General features: G+C 47.5%; 1 protein-coding gene across 4 annotated transcripts in view; it reads left to right on the top strand.

The window, feature by feature from the left end:
* LOC140428406 (extracellular sulfatase Sulf-2-like) overlaps positions 1–25,810 on the top strand; it is a 598,468-nt gene that overhangs the window by 369,887 nt on the left and 202,771 nt on the right. Inside the window, exon 1 of one of the 4 annotated variants that reach the window (XM_072514824.1) lies at positions 18,787–18,917. The exons of the other annotated variants lie outside the window; for them this stretch is intronic. The gene's annotated coding sequence lies outside the window, so the exon portion shown is untranslated. Of the gene's footprint in view, positions 1–18,786; positions 18,918–25,810 lie in introns of those variants that run through there. 4 annotated transcript variants of the gene reach the window in all.

Below are 25,810 nucleotides of genomic sequence, written 5' to 3'. Positions count from 1 at the left end.
TTTGAATGATGTCAAAGTAATACATTCCAATAACCTGAAAATTGTGTGGTTACAATACATGAATCAACGCATATTGAGCTACCCAGCTGACGGGCACTATGCCACTCCAGCACTGTATATTACCACGCTAATTTGCTGCTCAAAACTAATATTGTATTTGTCAGCATCTGCATTGAAATCTTAGCCTCTTGTTCTTCTGGTTTATGAATTTGCTTTGTGTACACTTTTTGAATAATATAAATGAACATGGGGAAAGCGTGAAATTAGACTAGTTAGTTTAACTGAAGTGATAGAACTGGTACCAGGCACAGAGAGCTGTATGTCCCCTGTCACTATTAATGTCTGTGATTCTATACAATTGCATGCTTCCATAAGTGATTACCACTGGTCTGATTCCCACGTTCGTTTTGCTAGCTCGTCTTCTTAAATTTGTTACTTTATTCACACACCTCATCTACTATAAAGGGACTGCCTGGGGAAAAGTATACAAATATGGTGTTGGTAAAATAGTTGAGGTGTGGAATACATTTTATGTACATTCCATGGAAAGAAAACTAGCATGTAATTTTATCACACGTTGGTTATGATGTCAAGTTCATTGATGGGAATTATATGAGAAGGACGTGTATGGTCTCTATTTGTATTTGGCAATACAGTTTGCTTTTTGTCTAGTTCCACTAGCATTTAAAAAAAACATTTCCTTATGCAATCTAATCTCTTATCAGCAGCAATACCATCAGGCTGGTTAGCACTGCTGCCTCACAGCACCAGGGACCCGGGTTCAATTCTGGTCTCGGGTCACTGTCTGTGTGGAGCTTGTATGTTCTCCCCATTTCCTCCAGCAACTTCAGTTTTCTCCCACAGTCCAAAGATGTGCGGGTTAAGTGGACTGGCCATGCAGGTTAGGTTATGGGATGGGGTGGATGGGGAGTTTAAATGGGTAGCTCTTTCTAAGGACCAGTGCAGGTTCGATGGCCCAAATGGCCTCCTTCTGCACTGTAGGGATTCTATGATACCTATTGGCAAACTCCCACCAGTTCTGGCAGATATACTTGGGGAAGGGATCTGTGTCTGAACCATTGGTTTGGCAGTCATTTCAATTATCAGTGCAAAAACATCCATTTAATACTCAACCTACAGCCAGATATACCGCTCTGAGGTACTTAAAACTGAGGCTGACCTGCAATCCAACTGGAGTTACGTTGGATCGCTTGATCCTGGTCCCAATATAATCTGGATTTTCCACTCCTCATCAATCGAATAAAATTAAATTTACCACAGAGATGTGCCTCCAACTTAAGCTCTGGCCTCATGATGATCATCATTTGAAGGAAGGTTTTCCAACCTCTTCAGGAGAAGTTGGGTTCAGTGGGGGTAGAAATTGACACATTTGCAATTGGTTTCTCCAGGTTTCAGCAGTGCACCTATCCCGTGTATATGACTGGCAGAATTAGAATTAGTGGAGGAGGGAGGGGATTGTTGTAGTAATAATAATAATCTTTATTATTGTCATAAGTAGGCTTACATTAACACTGCAATTATCTTACTGTGGAAATCCGCTAGTCGCCACATTCCGCTGCCTGTTTGGGTACACGGAGGGAGAATTCAGAATATCCAATTCACCTAACAAGCACGTCTTTTGGGACTTGTGGGAGGAAACCATAGCACCCGGAGGAAACCCACGCAGACACAGGTAGAACGTACAGACGGCACACAGACAGTGACCCCAGCTGGGTATCGAACCCAGGTCCCTGGCGCTCTGAAGCAACAGCGCTAACCACTGTTGTTGCCACATACTGATGGAGAAACCAGATTGGAGAGAGAAATTCAGCGCACTCCAATTTTCACACAAGGTAGCAGAAGGGTCTGAAACAACAACAGAACAACAGCAATTTAATGAAAAAACATTCAAACTTCGCGGCTGGCCCCGAGCAAGGCATTGTTCTCTGGGCTCTTGCAGAGACATTGGTTTTGGAACTATTTCCTGTTTCCGTCTGCCAACCCCAGCACTAAATAACTGGGCCTAACAAGCATCCCCTGTGGCTGCTGTTTAATTAATGTAAAATGTGAAAAACTCATCAGCCTAAAGTACATGCATGTTAAATGCACTTAACTGCCAAGTCACAAAACTGAGGGGAGATGCACTGAGGTGGGCGACACAACAGATCACGGTCACAAGAACAGTTTCAGCACTCCCCTATTTACCCCAGATCCATTTTAAAAAATCACTGGAAGAGGACCTTGAAAATTAGGTTAGGTATCATAAGTAAGCATTAACACAAATAATTATTGGAAATTGGATATAATAACGATCAGCAATTTAACAGAAGTGGCTTTTTTCATGCTGAAGCTGTTTAATTTCACAGTTGAGAGACCAAGCTTTGCAAAACAGAATCAATAGCAGGAAGACACGGATATGGCGCTGCAAATCTAAATATAGATTTGTGCCTGTGGTTCTTTAGGGTCAGCCACTGACTGATCATGCACCAGTCCCCTTAGGGACATCACTAATTGTTTTCTAGTGAGAAAAAAGTAAGCTGATGGTTCTTTTAAGTTGAAGGGTTGGTTTCACCCAAACCCACCTTCATTTAAGATATAAAATGAGCTTGGGTGAAAACTAGTCATGATCTGCTGTACTATGTGCCAACATGAGAAGAATTTTAAAAAACATTTAGTAGAAGACAAAACATTTCAAAAACAAATTTTGTTCAAATCACACATAATGGGGATGGCATCCTCAGTCAAATAAAATCTGGATTTGGGTCGAAAAAGACAGGTTGGTATACTTCGGCCAGGCGCTTCCAGTCCTGTCTGTGGTGGGACTGGAAAAGTAAATAGACCTTTGGCTGGTCTGTAAAACTTTCCATCCCACCCACAATGATTCCTGCCATGGGTGGGACGAGAAAATTCTGACCTTTAAATACGATAATGGGCCGAGTGAGCCTCAATCACCATTATTCAGGTTTTCAGCTTAAATTAGTGTCAGTTTTCCAAGCCTCAGGAATCCCAATTTAGGCGAGGATTTGACAGATGCAGGAGGTGACTGTCTTGCACTTACCCCCCCCCGATCCAGATGCCTGTCTGAAGCAACAGCCCCACCAACCATTTACATGAACCATTGATTGCCCCGTCCACCCAAGCCTCTATTTGGCCCGCTCCAAATCTTTAATTACTTTCCAAGGTCTCCAATTTGCCCGCTTCCACCCAGGTTTGAGCCCCCTCTTCCTCCCCCGAGATTGCTCCCCCTCCACAATCTGGTCCTGCAGCCTTCACTGAACAGTCCTCTGTTTCACTGGAAGACACCCTATCAATCAAGATGGCTTCCAGATGGAGAATCAATCGGTGACATCGGGTAGGATATACCCTGCAGGATTCCCAACCCCACCATCAGGTTTAAACAAGAATCAGAGGCCACACTGATATGATGGCCACACCCATCATACAATGTGATTTCTCAGAATTGGCCAGGGGTTGGGGTCACTGGCCAAATAAGGATGGGCCCTTGAAGCTGGAGGGCCAAACGAGGCCCTCAAGATTGAAAAATGTCGCAGGATGTCATGGCAGGTAAATGAGAGTAGGGTCCCTAAAAATGGAGGTGCTCTCTCTCCAACTTTTTAAAATGTAAAGCAAAAAAAAAAGATTCAACCACCAGGCCACCACTTGTAGGGGGGAATGGTTAGGGGTGTGGACGATGAGAGCACGAGAGAGATCGAAAATGCCAAGAGTGAGAACGGGAGATCACGAGAGAGTATGAGAGAGTGCAAGAGCACGAGAGAGAGCCTGGGGAATTACCTAGGGAATCCCTTTTTAAAAGCTGTTTTAATTATGCAGCAATCAGGTCTAATTCTACATCTGCTGCTGGGTCAGTTGGAGCACCTCCAATGACAAACCTGCAGTACTGATTATAATGATGGCCTGGATCATGGGTAATCTGACATTCAGAGAACCCCTACCCTCAACTACCATCTCACCACCCCACAACCCCCCATATAATTACAGTGGCAATGTGCCAAAAGGCTATGGATTATAGAGGCCAATATTATTTTGCAAACATTGTAAAACATTGTTCCCCATGGTTTGCACAGACTGATCTGGTTTGTTAGAACTTTGGCAGAGATTTGTAGGTGAACCAGTTTATAAAGCTAGCACAATCAAAAGGAAATCTGACAAAACCCAGGAATATGACAGCAGCAAAATCACAAATAAAATGAAGGTGCTTGTGCTCTGAGGGCCTTTTATCTTGCACTTGGATGGCAAATTGATAGAAATAGAAACCCTACAGTGCAGAAGGAGGCTATGCCACCCATCAAGTCTGCACTGATCCTCTGAAAGAGCATGCTATGCTAAACCCAATCCCCCTTCCTATCCTTGTAACCCCGCCTAGGGACAATTTAGCATATCCAATCCACCTAACCTTCACATCTTTGGACTGTGAGAGGAAACCGGAGCACCCTGAGGAAACCCAAGCAGACACAGGAAGAATGTACAAATTCCCTACAGTCGCCTGAGGTCAGAATCAAACCCGGGTCCCTGGCGTTGTGAGGCAGCAGTGCTAACCACTGTGGCACCGTGCCGCCTGTATAAAAAACATAATGCCTGCCTGCCTCTTTTGCCTGTGTGGCAGCGGCACAGTGGTTAGTACAGCTGCCAAATAGCGCCATGGACCCGGGTTCGATTCCAGTCTTGGGTAACTGCCTGTGTGGAGTTTGCATGTTCTCCCTGTGTCTGCGTGGATTTCCTCTGGGTGCTCGGTTTCCTCCCATAGTCCAAAAATGTGCATCTTAGGTGAATTGGCCGTGCTAAATTGCCCCTTAGTTTCCAAAGGTGTGCCGGTTAGGTGGGGTTATGAGGATAGGGCAGGAGAGTGGGCCCAAGTAGGGTGTTCTTTCAGAGGGTTGATGCAGATTCGATAGGCCGAATGGCTTCCTTCTGCACTGTAGGAACTCTATGAGCACAAGATCACAGGGGCAAAGTAAGGTCTGTGTTGATAGGCTTTTTAATGGACTTAATTGGCCCAATGTCAGTGGGCATGGTTCCGACTCCCGCGCTCCGTCTTCAATGTCCACGAATGTAAAATGGTGTTGGAACACACACCTGCTGACAGTTATGCAATTTTACATATATTCAGGTTGGGCACACGCCTGACCTTGGAAGGTAAAATTCAAGCCATTCTTCTATTGTCTACTCCAACTATAACCAGCAACTTTGAATGCTGGCCTGATATGAGAAGGGCAGAAGGTATGTTCTGAACATTGATTGCAGGCATAAAATAAAATATACAACTTTAAAGCTCCAAATGAATGCTGTCAGAACACAGCTGGAACTCTACGCCACGGAGGGCAAAACTCCAGCTGTGGCTGATCGTGAGATTATTTCTTCTGTCACCATTCAATGCAGGGTGAGTTCCAGTGACAGATACGGATGAACCTTGTGCTCATCATCTCCAGACTGCATGTGGACTGGATGGGGGAACTGGAACTCATGTAACATTGAAAATGGCACCTCCGATTAATGGTTTAACAGGAATAGGCACAAAACAAAACTGAATTGAAATCCTTTTGGAAATGTGTGCGTACGAATGTGGAATAGATTGGTTTTACCGATTAGCTAATTGCAGGTTTCTGATTCCTTTCACCAAATTAATTATTCTTTGACAAAGTAATCCTCCTTGAGACAGACTATTCCTACCTGGGGTTTAATCATGCAGAATTGTTCTTGGCTATATTATTTCATGTGACTGGAAAGGTTTACAAATGGCAAGGTATTTTTCATGTTGCTAAACTGGAGCTAGTGAAATAAACAGAGTATCAAGTATTTGCAATAAACTCCGCAACTTGTAAATTAATCAAATCTCTGCATTAGCCTGATCGTGCAATGTTTCTGGTGGGAGAGTATTAATCACACCAAGTCTTCAACTTCCACTGAATGAAATATTGGAATTAGGCTGCTGATGAGGTGCAGTCGTGTTTCATCTCTTGTTCAGCAACCCATGGAGTTGCACATTTTTTTTCAAGTTTTCAGTTTTGTAGTCTGAATTTTCCAAACTCCTGGTCTACTTGTCGTATAGAAGGCAATGTATATCGTCATGTTCTAGGCAGAATTTGTATCCTTTTTAGAATATTTATTGCAATTAAGCCCCAAAGGGGGATGAGGCATAATAATTGGTTGTGATCTTTTTGTCCGTACTTGACTCCAGATCACTAAATGCGACTGTTACAAGGTATGAATAAAATGGTTTCCATAATCAAGAGCAATTTTCAACTAATTTCCTGTGATATTGAACACAATGGTGCAAAGTGCACTGCTTTTGAAGAAATGGTCTATGTGGAAAATCTATTTATATTTGCAAATACATTAAAGGTCAATTTTGCGAGAGTTAAAGCAGGGCCTATCATGCAGCCAACACAAATTGGATAATCATGGACACACTTAGATTGATAAGTAGCAAGTAATATCAGTGCCATAAAAGTGTCAGGCAATGATTATATTCATAAAAGAAAATCTAACTGCTTCTTCTAGATATTCCCCACCATCAACATCCCGGGTCATTATCACTAACCAGACGGTTTTAATTTAGAATTTGACAATTGCATTAGGAAAAAGAGAGTTGTCAGGAGCAATGTGGGCCTCCTGATCACTAATAATAATTATACTGTCAATGAAAACAAGATTTTCCAAGGAAACGACGATTGAATAAGCAAAATTAACATAAGCAAAATAGCAGTAATTAGGAAATAATTGCACCAAAATTAAGCATGGGCAAGGAAACCTCCTGCTGATTACCATCAGCTGATGAATCAGCAATCCTTCATGTTGAACACCACTTCGAGGAAGCACTGAGGGTGGCAAGGGTGCAGAATATGCTCTGGGTGGGGGACCTCACTGTCTAACACCAAGAGTGGCTCGTTAGTACCATTGTAGACAAAGCTGGCCGGGTCCTAAAGGACATAACTGCTAGACTGGGACTGCAGCAGGTGGTGAGGGAACCAACAAAAGGGAGAAACATACTTGACCTCATCCCACCAAGCTGCCTGCCGCAGATGTATCTGTCCATGACGGTATCGGTAGAAGTGACCATCTCACAGTCTTGTGGAAACAAAGCCTCGTCGTTTCACCAATCCGAGCGCAACGAGGCCGGTAATTCACGCCCACTGAGAATATTCCGGATACCTTAAGAGTAATCTTCCAAATTTCTCTCAAGTTGGGAAGTATTCCTTTAGATCAGCCATTCTGCTAGATAAGATAGTTGAGAGAAGGGAACTGTGGAATCATAGAACAGTTAGCCTATTATATATTGCTGGGAAGTTACTAGACTGTAATTAAGGATGAAGCGACTGAACACTTTGTAAATTTTCCAGCTGATTATAGAATACCTAAATGGATTTGTATGTGGGTCAAATTTGATTGAAATTTTTGAAGGGATGACAGGGGGATGCCTACAATTGTTATTTATATGGACTTCCAGAAGGCATTGTATAAAGTCCCTCATAAGAGACTGTTATTTAAAAATGAAGCTCATGAACTTGGTGGCAAGTTATTGACCTGGTTAAGAAATTAGTTGAATGGCAGGAATCAGAGGTTGGAATTTTGAGCCAATTGGAGCAACGCTGCAGATATTCAGCACATGATCGAAATTTGCCCTGAGTACATCTAATTGTTCCAATCCAAAACCTTATTTTGGTTCTGACGATTGTAGGTAATGATTAGTCTCCCTTCTGAGTCAGCGCAAGTACAAGATCGACAAATAGTTGATTTTGGGACAATGAAACTGATTTGTAATGAAAAAATGCATATTGAGAAAGGTTTAAAACACACATTTGTGTCCTGCATTCAAGCTGTTTCCTTCCCCCTAAAACAGAACATAGGAGATATAATTTATCTAAAAGTTTTACATGACAATGCATTTTAGAAAGTTTACACCTAATCAATGCATCTTTGCGTTGTATTACGTCTCCTTAAATAGCGAGAGATGGAAACACATTATTCCAGTAGCATGATAAATGTTATAAAGTAATTCAGTCCAGAGTCATGAAATTATTCACAGCCAAACTGAGGTTTGAGTATAGCACCTTTATCAATCAACACAATGGCATTCTCTCCTGCAGTCAACTGGAACACCTAAGGTTCATTAAATCTACATTTGTTTATGTGAATTTGCAGCTGTGCCCTACTGCTCTCCATTTATTATGTTAGCAACCAATTATGCAGAAATCAGCCATCATTTGGTTTTTAATCACTTGGCTAAATTTTTCCTTTTGGCTAAGAGATGAATCCATATGTGATTGACTAGATCTGACTCAGGTTTCGCTTATTTCTTCTGCGAGGTTCCATTTATCTAATGAGGCTGCTCCTCACTGAATTTAATGGAAATCTCTCAATATATTTGCAATAGTATGAACTGCAACTCAGTACATTTAGGTTACAAGCCCTCTGCAGCAAGTTGGCAGTTTAGTTCCATTCTGTCCTTAACCCTTCAGTGCTCTACATTTCTTTCTGTCCTTCTTAGCGCTGGCATTTTCTGCTACACAGCATTTGTTTAAATTGGGTACGCTTTTCCAGGATGGTCTCGGAAACAATGTGGCTGCAATTAAACAAAGTGAATTTTGTACTCACTAAAGTATTGTCAGGATGACCTCAACAGATTTCACAAGGTTGGCCACATTAATTATGCATAGTGAGGCAGAGTTCTACATCAGTGGAGTGGGAAATGACATGCAACTGCAGCTGCAATTTGAAGGGCTCCTTAATTCTTCTTGAGCACAACCCTTTCAATGACTGATCAAGGATACAAATCTCCATTTACTGGTGACTGCTTTGGAGCTCTTTCTTCAGTTCTGAGAAAAGGTCATTTGACCTAAAACACAAACGTCGTTTCTCCCCACAGTTGCCGGTTGACCTGCTGAGCTTTTTTCCCAGTGGTCATTTGGTGGTCATTTTTCATTGGCAGTCATTTTTCAAAATTCTTTGAACTGGAATGGTTCCTACAGATTGGCGGGTAGCTAATATAACCCCGCTATTCAAAAAGGGAGGTGGAGAGAAAACGGGGAACTATAGGCCAGTGAGCCTATTGTCGGTAGTAGGGAAGTTGCGACAGTCCATTATCAAGGATTTCATATCATAGCATTTGGAAAGTAGTAATCAGACAAAGTCAGCATTGAATAATGAAATGAAAATCATGCTTGCCAAATCTACTGGAATTCTTGAAGATATAACTAGTAGGGTTGACCAGGGAGACCCGATGGATGTCGTTTATTTAGACTTTCAGAAGGCTTTTGAGGTCTCACACAGCCAATTACTATGTAAGATGAAAGAGCATGGGATTGTGGGTAATGTCTTGAGATGGATAGAAAGCTGGTTAGCAGACCGGAAGCAAAAAATTGGAATAAATTGTAATTTTTCTTATTGGCAGGCCTTGACTCGTGGGGTACCGCAGGGATCTGTGCTAGGACCCCAACTGTTCACATTATATATTAATGATTTGGACCAGGGAACTAAGTGTAGTATTTCCAAATTTTCAGATGATACAAAGTTGGGTGGCAGGGTGGACTGTAAGGACGATGCAGAGATGCTTCAGCAGGATTTCGGCAAAGTGAGTGGGCATATGCATGGCACATGCAGTATAACTTGGATAGTTTGAGGTTATCCACCTTGGTAGCAAAAATAGGAAGGCAGATTATTATTTGAATGGGTGTAAATTGAGAGAGGTGGATACTCAGCGAGACCTTGGTGTCCTCATGCATAAGTCACTGAAAGTAAGCACGCAGGTACAGCAGGCAGTAAAGAAGGCAAATGGTGTGTTGGCCTTCATAGCGAGAGGGTTTGAGTTTAGGAATAGGGATGTTTAACTACAATTGTATAGGGAATTGGTTAGGCCACACCTAGAGTATTGTATGCGTTGTAGTGTCCATGTGCGGAATTCTCCGACCTCCCGCCGGGTTGGAGAATCGGCGCGGCGCCACGCGAATCGTGCGACGCTGCTCCGATGCTGGGTTGCCATTCTCCAATGTGTGGCAAAATGGGCGCCTGCTCATGGCGCCCAGCCGCTCGAAGAATCGCCGAAAACGTTCGCAGCGGTGGTTCTCTGCTGGAGCAGGGATTCTCTGGGCCGGATGGGCCGAAGTCCTGCCGGCGTGACTGGATGTCACGCCGGCGCCGTTCTAACATGGTATAAAGCAGCTCAGCCAGTCGTGCTGGCTGACACTGCAAGAGGAAGTGGGTGATGGCGTGGAGCAGGCCCCGGGGGGTGGGGTTGACAGCGTTGGGGTTGGGGAGCACGGGAGGGGGAGCAGCACGGCCGTGTCTGCGGGTGGTGTGGGGGAGGCTGCCGGCGGTGTGGGGGGGGCACACATCCGGGGGTGTTGGGGCAGTGGCCCTACGCATCCGGGGATGCGGGTGGGAGTGGGTGTGGGGGGTGGCCCACACATCGGGGGCTGGAAGTGGGGGTGGGGGGTGGCGTTTGTACGTGCCAAAAGAGGGGACATTGACACAGAGGAACGTGATGCGCAGGCACGCTCTACGCAGGACTGCAACGCGCATGCGCGGTGGTGCAACGAACGCCATGACGTCACGACGTACGGCAACTGTGGCTCCGCCCACTTAATGTGGCAATGTCCAGCCAAATGCTTACGATGTGGCAGGATGGGCCGCTGTGCTGCCTGCTGTCGAGCAGCTCAACCTGCCAACTCCCAACAATTCCGCCAGCGTCGCAGGGACGTGCGGGCGATTCAGCCCACCTACAGGGTCATACCCAGATAGTATGTGTCGTTGTGTGTGCTGGTGTCCTGGGTCGTCGTGTCATCACTGGACTGGGCCGGAGGGCTGTTGTTGGAGCTGCCATCCCCGTCGCTGCTAGAGTCCCTGTGGGCTGGCCGCACAGGCGCTGGCCGGGGGCGGTGTAAGCCTGATGCGCCCAGTTGGTCCGCATCAGCGGCCATCCAGGCATTGGATGCGGGCGGTGTCTGCCAGGTGCTCCGAGTCGGTCACCGCATGGCCCTGCGACACACAATACACCATCATGGTTAGGCAGGTGGAGGGGGGTTGGGTCGCGGTGAGGGTGGAGTGCTGAGGGAAGAGGGCTGTGGAAAGAGGGCTAAGGGCAGACTGCTGAGGGGAGAGTGCTGAGGGGAGAGTGCTGAGGGGAGAGTGCTGAGGGGGAACGGCTGGGGGTAGGGAGCTGAGGGGAGAGTGCTGAGGGAAGAGGGCTGAGGGGAGAGTGCTGAGGGGAGAGTGCTGAGGAGAAAGGGGCCACTTGGTGGTGTGCCCCCGATCTCGGCATGGGCATTCTCCCGGTCCTCGGGTGGACCAGCTATGTCCAGTGCCCTCTGCTCATGGTGAGGGGCCGCGAGTCAGGTTTACCCCCTCTGGTTCGGGCACACTCTCGCTGGTTATGGGCGCTCTTCTCCTGGGGTGGGGGGGATAATGACACCATTGTTCGGTGGTCCAATGCATGCAGTTGGATCTATGTTGGGGTGGGTGCACAGGGCACACGGCCAACGCGGCTTGCATGGGTGGCTGCAGCCAGGCGGGTCACGGCTGTGGTTGTACCATCCCCCTGAGGAAGAGGTGGGTGTTATATATGTGGGGAGTAGGGGGTTTGTGCCATGGGCACGTTGCTGGGTACTCACATTGACTGCTCTCAGTAGGTCGTTGAGCTCCTTGCGTCACTGCTCGCCAGTCCTGGGTGTCAACGCGATGGCACTGACGGCCACGCCTCCCTCCACAGATGCCGGGCCACGTTGGGTGGGATCCTCTGGCCGGGTCCAGAGTACAGACGCCATCTCCTCTCCTCGAGGGCATCCAGGAGCAACCTAGGTCGTGGGCTGTGAACCGGGGCGCTGCTCGGCGTGGCGCCATGTTGCTCCATCGGCAGCCTGTGCGCTCACGTTGCCTTATGTGCGCAGCGACGGCATGTCGATTGCGTGGCGCCGTGTCTCTGATGCAGCTCCAAGGCCGCGCCCCCGTGCTTCCCGGCGCGCCTCTGCTAACCCCCTTGTATGGCGCAGAATGGGGTCCCAGAACGGGCGCCGACCGCGGAGTGAAACACTCCCGTTTTGGCACCGGCGACGACAATCTGCCGTCGGAGCGGAGAATCGCGCCCCTTATCTGAGGAAGGATGTCCTTGCTGTGGAGGGAGTGCAGCAAAGATTTACCAGGCTGATTCCTGGGATGGTGGGACTGTCCTATGAGGAAAGACTAAGTCAGTTAGGATTATATTCATTGAAGTTTAGAAGAGTGAGGAGGGATCTAATAGAAACGTATAAAATTCTAACAAGATTAGACTGGGTATATTCAGAAAGAATATTCCCGATGGTGGGGGTGTCCAGAACTAGGGGTCTTAGTTTGAGGATAAAGGGTAAACCTTTATGTCAATGGCACTTCATTCGTCCATTTCAGCTTGAATTAAACAGACAATCTGAAGACATAAGATGGACGAGGAACTCTCCGCTGGAGGTAGTGGTGTTCCTGATGCGACAGAGAATCACGTGTTGGACATAAATCGGGATTGGAAACCCGTTGCGATGCTTTGGTCTCCCTATTGGCTGCGGCGTCAAGGTTAGGCTCCGCATCAGTGGGAGGGGGAAAATAGGTCTTTTGCGGATTCTCCAGGCTTCATGATACTTTGGCCCTTTGGCCAGGAATCATGGGCTTGGATTGGAGCAAGTATTTTCCAGGGTGTTCCTGACCATTACCCTGTCATTTGCAGCCTACAAAAATCTTACCAGAATTTGGCAATGTGATCGATGCGGACTGAAAATAGATGAAGGCGTGTAACTCTCCAGTTTCACAGGCCAGTGTTTTCTCCAAATGTTGAGCCTCTGGGCTTCGTTTACGCCATGGCTCTGGCGGGGAGGAACCTCAGAGCCGACAGCCGGCTCCACAGAAATCGGGGAGTCATCTTTGAAGGGCGCCCTGATCAGCACTGAAGCCTAACAGCCCCCACCCCATCACGGAGGTATCGGGGGATTCTCTCCCCCTCCCCTCTGACATTCATTGGTGGCATTCCCCCTGCCAGACATTCATTGGTGGCAATCTTTAAAGGATGCCCTGAATTTGGCAGTGTGATAACTGAAAACTGGCGTGTAACTCTCCAGTTCCACAGGGCAGTTTTATCTCCAAATATTGAGCCTCTTTTGTGATGGCACTAGGAGCGGCATCCATAAGTGATTCCACAATCAAATCCTACCCCCCAAACCCCCCGGTGGCAATTCACAGCCCCCACCCACAAACAGCACGGACGTATAGCCATATAGCCAGCACTATTTCCCCTCCCCAACCTCAGTGCCTGCTCTCCCCCAACACCCCCACATCAATGCTCTCACCCATGGGGCTCCCACTAGGACCAACCCCTGCCACTGTCCCCTGGCTCAGGCTGGTATTGGTCTCCTTATTTAAGAAAGGATGTAAATGCGTTGGAAACTGTTCAGACAATGTTTACTAGGCTAATACCTGGAAAGGGTGGGTTATCCTATGAGGACAGGCTAGGTTTGTATCCGCAGGAGTTTAGAAGAGTAAGAGGGGACTTGATTGAAACGTACAAGATCCTGAGAGGTCTTGAAAGCATGGAGGCAGAAATTATATTCCATCTTGTGGGAGAATCTAGAAATGGGGTCACTGTTTAAAAATAAGGGGCCACTCATTAAAGACAGATGAGGAGATTCTTTTTCTCTGAGGGTGATGAGTCTTTGGAACTCTCTTCCTTAAAAGGTGGTGGAAGCAGAGTCTATTTACTGCAGAGGCAGATAGATTCTTGATAAGCAAGGGGGTAAAAGGTTATCGGGTGTAGGTGGAGTTGAGGATACAATCAGACCAGCCATGATCTTATTGAATGGTGAAGCAGACTCGAGGGGCTGAATGGCCTATTTCGGTCCCTAATTTGTATGTTAAAAAGATAATGATAGCGGCCGGGGTCAGCATGGGTGAGCTGACTCACGGAAGTATAGTGGGGGGAAATCAGAGCTAAGCAGATGCTTGGCAGTGGGGGGGGGGGTTCTGCTGTGCTGACTGAAAGGGAGCTAGGTGAGGGGAATGGATGGAGAGTCGGGCTGGGGGGCCACTGAGGGGAGGGCTGGAATCGGGAGGTGGGGGCACGTGGCTGGCCGAAAAAGGGAGATGGATAGTTGGCAGGATGGGGGGGGTGGCCAACCCCCCGACCAGGCTGATCACGTGGAATGTGAGGGGCCTGAATAGGCCGGTCAAGAGGTCCCGCGTGTTCTCACATTTAAAGGGGTTGAAGGCGGGCGTGGCCATGTTGCAAGAGATGCACTTAAAGCTCGCGACCAGACGAGGCTAAGGAAAGGATGGGTGGGACAGGTGTTTCACTCGGGGTTAGACTCAAAGACCAGAGGGGTGGCAATTTTGGTTAGTAAACGAGTGGCATTTGAGGCGGGGAGCATCGTGGCGGACAAGGGGGGCAGGTACATAATGGTGAGTGGCAAGCTGCAGGGGGCCTGGGTGGTGCTAGTGAATGTGTATGCCCCAAACTGGGACGATGCTGACTTCATGAGGCGTGTGTTGGGTAGGATCCCGGACTTGGAGTCAAGTAACCTGATTATGGGAGGGGACTTAAATACGGTCTTGGACCCAATTTTGGACCGTTCCAAGTCCAGGTCGGGAAAGAGGCTGGCGACGGCCAGGGCCCTGTGGGAGTTCATGGGCCAGGTGGGGGGTATGGACCCGTGGAGGTTTGCACGGCCAAGGGCGAAGGAGTTCTCCTTTTTCTCCAACGTCCATAAAGTCTATTCGCGGATAGACTTCTTTGTGTTGAGTAGGGCGATCCCGAGGGTGGAGGGGGTTGAATACTCGGCCATTGCAGTCTCGGACCATGCGAGACCATGTGCGAGATAAGGAGGGCAACATGGTGCTGAGCCCAGAGAGGGTCAATGAGGTCTTCAGGGAGTTCTACGTGAAGTTATACGAGTCGGAACCCCCTGGGGAGGCGGAAGGGATGAGGCAGTTTATGGACCGGTTGAGGTTCCTGAGGGTGGAACTGGAGCAGGTGGAGGGATTGAGGACCCCAATTGAGTTGGAGGTGGTAGTCAGGGGGCTGGCAAGCATGCAGTCGGGCAAGGCCCGGGGTCCAGACGGCTTCCCTGTAGAATTTTATAAGAAGTTCTCGGAGCTACTGAGCCCGCTCCTGCTAAGAACCTTCAAAAAGGCAAAGGAGAGAGGGACCCTCCCTCCGACGATGTCGCAGGCATTGAGTTCGCTTATCTTGAAGACGGAGAAGGATCCGCTTCAGTGTGGGTCCTACTGGCCGATATCGCTCCTGAATGTAGACGCCAAACTGTTGGCAAAAATTCTGGCCACCAGAATAGAGGATTGTGTCCCGGGAGTGATCGAGGAGGACCAGACGGGTTTCGTTAAGGGCAGGCCGCTGAACATGAATGTGAGGAGGCGCCTGAATATTATCATGATGCCCTCGGAGGGGGGGGGGGGGGGGGTGGATGCGGAAGTGGTAGCTGCAATGGACGCGGAGAAGGCCTTTGACAGGGTGGAGTGGGAGTATTTGTGGGAGGCATTAGGCAGGTTTGGATTCGGTGAGGGATTCATAGGATGGGTCAAGCTGCTGTATCAGGGCCCTGTAGCGAGTGTGTCCACGAACCGGCTAAGGTCGGAGTATTTCAGGCTGCACCGGGGGTCAAGGCAGGGGTGACCCCTGTCCCCGTTGTTGTTTCCCCTGGCAATTGAGCCATTGGCCTTTGCGCTCAGGACTTCAAGGGATTGGAGGGGGCTGGTGGCCGGGGAGGGAGGAACACCGGGTCTCCCTCTACGCGGGTGACCTGTTGTTGTACATTTCGGACCCGCTAGAGGGGATGGGGGAGGTCATGCGGATCCTGAGGGACTTTGGGAGCTTCTTGGGGTATAAATTGAATGTGGGGAAGAGTGAGCTGTTCGTGGTCCACGCTAGGGGCCAGGAGGAGAGACTGAGGGAGCTCCCGCTCAAGATAGTGGAGAGGAGCTGTCGGTACTTGGGGATACAAGTGGCCAGGAACTGGGATGCCCTGCACAAGCTCAACTTAACCCAGCTCGTGGAGCAGGTGGAGGGACAGATTAAAAGGTGGGATATGCTCCCGTTTTCCCTGGTGGGATGGGTGCAGATTCTGAAGATGACGGTTCTCCCCAGGTTCCTCTTCGTCTTTCAGTGCCTCCCCATTTTCATCCCCAAGTCCTTTTTTAAGTGGGTGAATAGGATTGTTACAGGATTTGTGTGGGCGAATAAAACCTTGTGCGTTAAAAGGGAACTCTTGGAGCATAGCTGGGGTGGCGGGGGGGAGGACTGGCGCTGCCGAACTTCTGCAGCTATTATTGGGCGGCCAATGTGGCCATGATTAGGAAGTGGATGATGGAGGAGGGGGCGGCTGGAGGCGGCTGGAGGCGGCGTCATTCAAAGGCACCAGCCTAGGGGCACTAGTCACGGCTCCGCTGCTGTTCTCACCGGCGCGATACACCACAAGTCCGGTGGTGGCGGCGGCACTGAGGATTTGGGGGCAGTGGAGGAGACACAGGCAGGAGGAGGGGGCCTCTGTGTGGACCCCGATATGGAATAACCATAGATTTGTTCTGGGTAGGATGGATGGGGGGTTCCAAGGCTGGTATAGGGCAGGTATTAGGAGGTTGGGGGACCTGTTTATAGATGGGACTTTCCCTAGCAAGCAGGCACTGGAGGAGAAGTTCGGCCTACCCCCGGCGAATGCGTTCAGGTACCTCCAGGTTCGGGACTTTCTTAGAAAACAGTTGGGGACATTTCCGCTGCTGCCCCCGCGTAGGATCCAGGGCAGGGTGGTGTCTAGCATCTGGGTAGGGGAGGGGAAGGTGTCGGACATATATCAGGAGCTGCAGGAGGTGGAGGAAGCCTCAGTGGAGGAGTTGAAGGGCAAGTGGGAGGAGGAGCCGGGTGAGGAGCTGGATGACGGCCTGTGGGCCGACGCCCTGGGCAGGGTGAACTCCTCCTCATCATGTGCCAGGCTCAGTTTAATTCAGTTTAAGGTGGTGCATCGGGCGCATATAACGGCAGCAAGAATGAGTAAGTTTTTTGGGGTGGAGGACAGGTGCCCGAGATGTGCAGGGAGTCCAGCGAACCATGTCCATATGTTCTGGACATGCCCGGCGCTTAAAGAATTCTGGCAGGGGTTTGCGAGGGTGATGTCTAGGATTTTGGACACTCGGGTGAAGGCAAGTACAACAGTAGCGATATTTGGGGTGCCGGAGGATCCGGGAGGGCAGGAAACGAAAGAGGCCGAGGTACTGGCCTTTGCCTCCCTGATAGCCCGGAGACGGATCTTGTTATTGTGGAGGGATTCGAAACCCCCGAGAGTGGAGATCTGGGTTAGCGATATGGCGGGGTTCCTCAGCCTGGAGCAAATAAAGTTCGCCGTGAGAGGGTCCTTGATGGGGTTCTCCCGGCGGTGGCAACCTTTCCTTGACTTTCTAGGGGAACAGTAATTGTCAGCAGCAGCATCCTGGGGAGGGCTCAGGTGGGGGGGATACTGTTGAAAAAATGTAAGTTTTATATGAAGACAACACCCACTTTGTTCTGTTTAATAATTCTTGTTTATTTTTATTTTTATTATTATTTGTACTTCTATCTTTGTTATGTAAAAACATTGGTTGGAAAAGCTTTAATAAAACATTTATTTTTAAAAAAAGATAATCATATTGTTAAAAAGGTAACTCATCTGAATTTGCCAAGACTTGCCTTTCTGTGGTACGTTTGGTTCATATCTGCTATGCAAATACAGCAACTTTATGGTTTTTAAAAAAATAATGAGCCAGAGAGGAGGAATGCAATTTGGACAGAAACCTTTGTAAATTAGAGTTTAGCTCCTCACCTGAGTATAAGTAATGATGAGTTTTATTAACCTCACTATTATTTGAAGCAAATAATTTCCCATCTGCCCAATTCCTTTTCTGTGCTTTTGTCTGGCTTATGCACCTTGGAATGGACATTATAAGAAATATAATTTCTCAGATCAGATTCCATATTTGTGTTTGTACCCTCCATTGTTGCACCGCTCCACAATCACGGCAATTTGCTGCCTGGCGCCATTATTAAAATACATTGAATGCCTACAGTTTCTGTGTTTGCACAGTAGACATGAATTAAATGCACTACAGAAAGGCAAGTCTTGCCCACTTCAGACTATTCACCTTTTTAACAGTATGATTACCCAAGTGGTAACAATGTGTGGATAGTTAATTACTTCTATTCAGTCTCTATGACACTGAAAGTGTGCAGTTTCATTCATTCAGGTTTTAATTGTTGTGGAAGATATTAAAATACAACCTTTTAATGTTACTATTGATGTGAGTGCAAAACAACTGGACAGCTGTAAATTTGAAGGATGCTTTATGATGCGAACTCAATCATTGAATCAGTTGCAGAATTTTAATGGAGTTCAACTGTTTGCAGCCATAATTTTGTAAATAATTCAATTTTTTCATAATGTTTTATTATTTTGTTGTTAATTAAGAAATGCTTACATTAAAATATCTGCTTTGTTCAGAAAGTGATTGCCCATAAAAGCAGTGTGAAAAGTATTTGACCAATGAAATACAGTACTGACCTGCTTTAACATAGAGGCTGCACCAATGCCTTTGCTGCTCTCCAAGGATTAAAGACTATTCTAATATAGATGACAGGATGTTTTATTGTTACTCAGCATTTAAATCCCTGGTGCAGTGTACATATTCAGAATAAATCTCAGCTTAACTGTAAGATAGGACAGCCACATAGTGGTAAATTGCACAGCATGACCTCCAGTTTCAGTTATTGCAATGGGATATATGGAGCTAAAACGGCAAAATTAAGTCAGTGCATTTGCGAAGGCCAGGGATATTGAGCTCATGTGACTGACAGCATCTGAAAGAGCACCAAGAGGCTATACTGAGAGCTCTGGAGAAAGAACTCAACAAATGAGGTAAGAAGATAACACTTAGAAATGACTACTAGCGCATTTAACGAGGAAGGGTCACTATGTTTCTGCCCCAAGCTGGATGTTGATACTGTGATAATTAATACAGCCAAGAAAATAGCTTCATATAGTTTGCACAAATGTACTGGTTCTAACAAAATACACTGCTGAGGCAGTGAAGGGTAATGATCAGTCATATTGCCTTAGAGGTTTCTACTTTCACTCGCTTGAAGTAAATAATTTCATATGGTAACTGTCTATTGTACAGTACTTATCAAGGCTAATGGAAAAAAAAGTGATAATGAGAAAAACAGAATGAGAACATTAAAGCTTTCAGACCCACTGTATCTTATGTTCTCAGACAGGTCATTAGCTGTTATTTACTGGTTAGCTCAGAATATATACTATACAGGACAGGGTTGCAAGAAATTATAATTATAAGCACAATTAAAACATAAAAAATATATGAATTAACTTCAATGCCAAATTTTAGTACTCATTAGTACTTTAAATATTCCTGCAAATGTAATAGCTAATGCTTTATTAACATTCCATTTATAAGTATAATGTAGTTTTATTCAAAGTATCATTAGATGTGCTCATTATAAATAAAAACTCAGTTTAATTTGCTAAATGCAGTGGATCGGAGAAGGGTAACAGGCACAGTATACGTACATTCATGCTGGTATTTTCACTTCCTATTTTAAGGAGTATCACCTTCATAGTATAATGGGTTGACTTTATGGACATAATTCTATTCTCCCTGAGGAGCAGGTTGGCAGATGGGTGGGGCACTACACCATGGATGCCATTCTCCTTACCTATGTGACCGTTTACAACCCAACCACAATTTTATGCATGTTGGGACAGGCATCGTGTATCCCATATGCCCTTGGGCTAGTTGGGGTTCTTAAATGGCCAGTTAATGACCAATTAGGGGCCTCTTCCTGTGCACGTTGCGGTGGGTGCAGTGCTAGGTTTGAAGCCCACCAGGTCTCACTCCTTGGACTATTAGCGAGAGAAGAGGCCTATTCTCCCTTCCCAAATTTCATCACAACCAGCCCTCATGACCTCGCTGGGGCCACCTAGTCTGCTTTGCCAAAACCCATCTGTCTTCAGTGAATGTCTCTATTGGGATCTGGATGCAGTCCCAACAGTGACCACTGGTGGCACTGATGAGACCAAAGAGCTGCAAGCCAATTGATTGGCCATCAGCTCTTGGAGGGGCTCTTTCTCTGCAAATCGGGGTGGAAATCTTGCTCTGAGCCAATCACTGCCCCGCCGAGCATTAAATTCTGCAGGGCAACCCACCAGAGCATGGAAAATGCACAACACTAAGCTTTTAACTGGAGGTGAGAGTCAGGAACGCTGAGCAACATAAAATCCTGATGCATGTTATATGACCAAAAGGAGGGGGTGGATTTGGGAAGGGTAGTGCAAACTCACATCAGGTTACCAATTATTATTGTGCTGAAGATTTGGGCAGAGTACAACTAAAAAAACATATATATCAAGTAGGTATGAAAATGCATGGACTAGTGAAGTAAGGAGCATATAAGATGTAGATGGAGAATGATATATTGGCATTGTACTGTAGCATTCTGTGTTACATGACAGATAACCTCTGAGGTGATTACTCCGTGAAATTAGTCAATCTATTACAGAAAAGAAAGGAGGGGAAATGGGAAAGTTGAGTTGCAACTTGCTCTTGCATAGCTATTCATTACTTGGGAAGTCATTGGAAGAGTTCTTGCAACAGAACATCTGCCCCGTGGGAAGGAAGGTGTGAGGAAGAAAAAGCAACAGTAAATGTTTTATATAAGAAAAATAAGTACAATTTTCTCCACTATGCAATTATTTCATAATTAATCCTGGATTTGCAATAGAGCTGGTTTGTAGTAAATCAACGCAGAGGCCAAAGCACAAATGGACCCTGAGTCCAGAGTCCACACCTGACCTACTGGAATAATGTGGAATAAGATTCCATGTACTTCACTTTTGTAATCAGTTTGGGCTGTAAGACTTGACTTAAACAATGAACTGAACTTTGCAGGCAGTGGCAAAGTGACCATGCTGGCCATTAACCTCTGAGAAAGCTGCCCATATAGATCCTGCTGTCTCTGTGCTGTGGATTTCATTCTGCCACCAACTAAACTTAAAAAAAAGCCATATAAGTTTAATTATTATGGAGACATTCGACAAATATACAATTATTTTTTCAGAGCCAGATAGATTGTCAGAAATAATTATAACACAGTAAACCATTAAAAACAGTTACTCCTCATACAACAAGACATAGGGTGCGATCTACCCGAATGGGAACAGAGTCCCATAACGAGTACATTTAGCCGGATATTTCCCAGTGGTTGGAGCACCACAAAACCCCACACTATCGGGGCCTCAGCGGGGAACTCCCCAACGAGGCCACACTTAGTCCCATTTCCTGCACTGAGGATCTCCGCTCACTGGAACTCCTCAGTGCAGGAGGAGATCGGGAAGCCATTTTTAAATGCCAGGGTGCCAAGGGGCGTGAGTGGCACCAGCTGTGTCAGGTTGCCATCTTACCCAGAGGGCAAGCATCTGAGAGCTTCCATTCTTCTGTGAGACCCCCAGAGGTGCCATTCCGTCTGGTCCCCATTTGTGGAGACGAGCACTGAACAGCATTCGCTCGAGGTCTCCAAGGTGAAGGAATTAGATTCCAACACCTTGGGTAGATTGTGGGAGTGTATTGACTCACTCTAATATGCAGATTTGCTGAAAGGTGAGCAGCTCACAACGGGCGGGACTCACATCACAATGTCTCGCAATCATCAGTTAGATCTCGTGAAGCATGGCGAGCCAGGTAGATCCTGGAAGAGGGATCTACTGTGCTGCCTTTTGGGCATAACGCAGCCGGTAGATCGCACCCATAAATTTTTCATGGGTTCTTATAATGATAATAATGGCATAAAAAGTGGAAGTTCACGTCAATTCAAGTAATGTCTAAGATTTTCTTCTGCGAGGCGTCAGTAGCATACACTGTGGATGAGCAGGGAATCATTGACAGTCATTTCTGGATTGCTGCATTTAACTGCGATGTGTGCGAATGCCAGAAGTTCCACAGAGTAACAACGGTGAATATTGACAGTTTGGGCATCATTATAACGGCAAAATCAAAGCTTATACAAATGTAGTCTTTGCAAAACTCAGAAAATGTGTCATCAACCAAACTAAAATTGCTCCACACTAATGCCAAACATTTGCAAGAATTTGAGGACTCTTGTCAAAGAACAGTGAAAAGATGTACAGCACAGGAACAGACCCTTTGGCCCTTCAAGCCTGTGCCAACCATACTGCCCGTCTAACCTAAAGCCGTCTCCTCTTCTGGTTCTGTATCCCTCTATTCCCATCCTATTCATGTATTTGTCAAGACGCCCCTTAAAAGTCACTATCTTACCTGCTTCCACTACCTCCCCTGGCAGCAAGTTCCAAGCACCACTCCCCTCTGTGTAAATAAAACTTCCCTCGTACATCTCCTCTAAACTTTGCTCCTCACGCCTTAAACCTATGTCCCCTGTCCCCTGGTGTCCAGCTGTAAATTCAGGTTCGAACTAAAAATAAGTCATGCATTGAACAATGCATTTGGGATATTTAACCATGGCTGGTTTAGCACACTGGGCTAAATCGCTGGCTTTTAAAGCAGACCAAGGCAGGCCAGCAGCACAGTTCGAATCCCGTACCAGGCGCCGGAATGTGGCGACTAGGGACTTTTCACAGTAACTTCATTGAAGCCTACTCGTGACAATAAGCGATTTCCATTTTCTGGTCACTCCAATTCCAGGAAAATAATTCCCATTCCTGTCCACTTGTTCATTCTTTATTCTACATTTTTGGGTGGCGAAGCAGGCAGAGCAAATGGAAAAAAATAACAAAATATAACAAAGTCCCAGAGTGCAGAAAGATCCTGGGGGTGATTCTCCGAGCCCCCCCGCCGGGCCGGAGAATCGCCGCAACCACGCCACGAAGCCCCAACGCTGGCGCGCGATTCTCCGAGGTGCGGAGAATCGGCGCCATTTGCGCCGGCAACGCCGGCCGTGTGCTGCTGGAATCTACAACAGAGCAGCTACAACAGAGCCGAGCAGCTACAACAGAGTCCCGTTGGCTCCGTTCAACCCTGGTCGCTGCCAGCGGGAACTCTGCGCGAACGGTCGGGGTGCGGCCTGTGGAGGAGGGGGGCTCTGTCCCCGGGGGGGGGGTCCTCCGATGGGGTCTGGCCCGCGATCGGGGCCCACCGATCGGTGGGTAGGCCTCTCCCCCCCGGGCCTACTTTCCTGCGCAGCCGGCCCCTGAACACCCACGCCATGTTGAGTAGGGGCCGGCACGCTGAAGAGGTCCCCCGCGCATGCGCAGGTTGTCGCGGCCCAACTGCACATGCGCGGGATGGCCGGCGCCCATTTGGCACTGGGAGGGAGGCTGGAGCGGCGTGAACCGCTCCAGCGTTGTGCTGGAATCGGTCGTACCCGTGTCCGTTTCGCGCCGTCGTGAAACGCGATGGCGTTCATGACAGCGCGAACACTTGGGCTCCATTTTGGAGAATCCTTCCCCCTGTTTAATACAAGAGAAAAATAAGGGACGGGATTCTTTGATCCTGAGGCTAAGTGTTGACGCCGTCGGAAATGCCGTCGCGTTTCTTCATGGCGTCAACACGGCCTCAGGATCAGCAATTCTGGCCCCTACAGGTGGCCAGCACGGCACTGAAGCAGCCCATACCGCTCCAGCTGCTGATCCATGTATGAACTGGGCGCCACGGTGTCCGTGCATGCGCAGTGGGGTCAGCGCCAACCCGCGCATGCGCAATGGCACTGGCGCTAACGCGCGCATGCGCGGTGTCTCCCTTCTCCGTGCCATCCCCAACGCAACATGGCGTAGGGCTACAGGGGCTGGCGCGGAAGAAAGAAGGCCCCCAGCCAGAGAGGCCAGCCTGCCAATCGGTGGGCTCCGATCGCGGCCAGGCCACATTGGAGCCGCCCCCCCCCCCCCGGGGTCAGACGCCTCCCCCCCCCCCCACAGGCCGCCCCCTTGACCCTTCCACACTGAGTTCCCGCTGGCTGAGAGCAGGTGTGAATGCCGCGGCGGGTCTCGGGTTTTTTGACACAGCCATTCGGCCCATCCCGGGCCGAGAATCGGCAGGGGGGGCTGCGTAGAGTGGCCCCTGGCCGCGCTGATTGTGCCGGCGCCAATGACTCCGAGTCTCCGCTCTGCAGAGAATCGCGTCAGGGCGGCGTGGCACGATTCGCGTCGGTCACGGAGATTCTCCGGCCCGGCCCCGGGCTGAGAGAATCCTGCCCACTATGTCTGCTTGAAATCTGAAATCAAAACAGAAACGTTTGGGAACACTCAGCAGGCCAGGCAGCATCTGTGGTGAGAGAAACAGAGTTAAGGGATAAAATCTTGTTCGGGCAATTGCTGGGGAGCCATTGAGACTCCCTTTTTGCCTCCTTTGTACCACCCAGGGCACCTGACAGGCCAGTGATGGGATGAGTCCTGGGATCAGGGACCATAAGGGGGGAGGAAGGCTTGTAGCTCTTAATCAGAAACGCAACTAGGAAAGCAGTAACTGCTGTGGGTATGACATCCATCCTGTGTCCTCTGATCAAGGGGGGACCCAGACATAGGCGAGTGATAGTCAGCAGGGGGTCATAGGGAGTGTGAAGGATGAGAAGTAAGAGCTGGGGTGGCTCTCAGTAGATCCCTTCCTTCCCAATGATGGGTTCCTCGATCAGGCATTGAGCGCCTTTGAACAAGGGAATCCTAAAAGCAGGGTTTGCTTGTCTGCTTTCCGCATGATGAGCACTGGCCAGCTGCTGGGCTAATATGGGCAATGACCGGATAAGGCCCGTAAGTGTCTGTTAATTGACCATTTAAAGGCCCCAATTGGTGGCTGACCATTTCCGCCCAGGACAGACTTGGCAGCGAGCTGGCTCAAACCCCAACCACTGCCCTCTTACCCAATTAAATGAATGCCCCTCCAACCAACCTCACCTCAGAGGAGGGCACATGTTTAGGAGGACACAAGATTCCACCCAATGTTCCAGGTCAACGATCCTTCATAGACTTCAAATGTTCATTGACTTGAAATGTTTACACTGTTTCTCTCTTCATTGCTGCCTGGCCTGTTGAGTTTTATTTTCTTGCATTTTCTGCTTTTATTTATGTTTCTTCATTCATCTCTTGTACATCCAACTTCTGTTGTTTAAAGAAATGGTACAGTTGGCTATCACAGCATTATAAAATCCACATATTGCTATTCATAATTTTAAATTCACACAAAATCTCTGTGCTCCCTATAAAATTGTAATGCCGTGGGCACAGTCACTAGTCACTGCTATTGTTTGAACTCTCTTTGATGCCTGTCTAAGTCAACATTGTTTTGGGAGAAAAGAGCAGCATTTATTGAATAATGAACATCAAATTGTGTGTATAACCAGGTCAATGATTATTAAGCATCACGTATACGCTGCTCTTGAAACATGCATTCCCCTGGCTGTTCATCATACCATAATTTAATTAAAGTTTCTTTCTTTATTTTTACTGGTACAAAACAGCAATGTTGATCCTTATTAGATATTACAACAATTGTTTGAAATGCACCACTATGCATGTATTAATTGGTTGTTTTCAACAGATTTTGCAACTTCCTCTGTTATGGTTTTCTTAAAATGGTGATCTATAAACAGTTGTTCTCAATTACTAACTTATAGTACCCTGCATCATTATAGTCTCACGGCATGGAAATTAGTCATTGTTGAGGAATCAGGTCAACAGTGACCAGATTGCCCTGCACATCATCCAACACCATATTGGGCTTGGATGATTTTCAGACATCTGGCATCCACCTACTGGCAGCCTCCTAAACTAAG

This window comes from Scyliorhinus torazame, chromosome 8 (assembly GCF_047496885.1).
Source record: "Scyliorhinus torazame isolate Kashiwa2021f chromosome 8, sScyTor2.1, whole genome shotgun sequence".
In the NCBI taxonomy this organism is placed as follows: Eukaryota; Metazoa; Chordata; class Chondrichthyes; order Carcharhiniformes; family Scyliorhinidae; genus Scyliorhinus; species Scyliorhinus torazame.
This window is presented reverse-complemented; position numbering and strand designations above follow the sequence as displayed.